Source organism: Lactuca virosa, chromosome 6 (genome assembly GCF_052849685.1).
Source record: "Lactuca virosa cultivar CGN04683 chromosome 6, Lactuca_virosa_CGN04683_v6, whole genome shotgun sequence".
NCBI lineage: Eukaryota > Viridiplantae > Streptophyta > Magnoliopsida > Asterales > Asteraceae > Lactuca > Lactuca virosa.
In genome coordinates this window covers 45,175,247-45,176,681 of record NC_136431.1, presented here as the reverse complement: position 1 = coordinate 45,176,681, position 1,435 = coordinate 45,175,247, and positions in this window count along the sequence as shown.

Sequence of the window (1,435 nt, the reverse complement as noted above, 5' to 3'; positions counted from 1 at the left end):
AACTCTATAGGAGCGAAACCCTAAGAAGCCTCTTGGACCGAAACCCCTCTCATGGACCGAAACTCCTAGTAAGAACCGAACTTGCTTGGACCGGACTGCTATTAGAACCGAAACCCCTATTAGAACCGAAGTCACCTTCGGGTTCGGCTCCTTGCGCGCCTCTCGGTCCATTTCGCTCCTTCAGAGTTCGGTCTATTTCGCTACCCACCACCTTCGGTCCTAGCCTTGCAACCGAACCCTTCTCGGACCGAACCTGCTTTCGGTTGTTCAACACCATGGACGAACCTCGCCTCCTGAATTCGGCTGTTAGCAGCTTCTTCCCGGTTTTCGACCCCAACTTCGTTTTAAGCCCGTTTTTCGTGATTTTAACGCGGGATTTTCACCCAAACTCGTGTTTTGACTTAAGAGACCCTATATTATCATATATTAATCACATTTTGAGGAGGGGGGTCCTAAACTAAGTACAATATCTTTTGGGAAAGATATGGTGTTGGAGTGTTAACTTTATCTAGAGTATAACACAAGTTAACACCCATACCCTCATAGGACAACCCTCAGTCACTATTTCTCCCTACCTAGTCAACTATTTGTCCTTTGACACCCCTCCTCCAGCTGCATAGCTTCATCAAAAGCTGGAAACTCTCATATCACCTTCCACCTTAGTCACTCTCTCTCACCAAAAAGCAAACACCTCTCTCTCACACTTTCCCTCTCTAGAAATAGAGATTTCAAGGTTGTTCTTGAGCTTTTCACTTCAGACTTGGTAAGTAATTCATCCTACATTTTAATATTCTACACTCCTTCACTCAAATCATGAATCTCTTATACAAATGTCATCATATTTGTGCTTAGGATCTTCGAATCTTCAAGTATCTCCCAAGTGTTCTTGACTTGGAAACCTTTCTTCTGCCACCTTCATCTCAGGGAATAACTCAAGGTGAGTTCATACCCCCACATTTTCACGTTTTCTTCAAGTTTTAGGGGGGGAATACAAGTTAAAATACCCAAAAAACTCAACTAAACTCAAACAACAGCTTTCATCAGAAAGTTGAGTCCTATTCACGGACTGTTTTGACCATCTTAAACTTAATATCCTTCAAAACTGTTTAATATGCAAACAGCTCAGGTTCATACCTTTAAAATTACTACTTGCACATCTTCTGACGATTTTTATACAATTTATGATGATTTTTACAAAACTGCCTATCATTTCAGAAACGAATTCAGACCAGTCTGTGAATATGAACATTTTCATACAAGTTAGAGACTTCCAAAAATCATAATAAAATTTATGAACAAACTACACATGTTTTCTAAACTCTCAGAGTTTACGGATTTGGTCTTTGACTTCGTTTGATTTTTCTATGACTTTTCTAAAACAGTGTAGAAAAGTTAAAAACGAGTTAACAGCTTACAATTTTCATAACACTTTGTA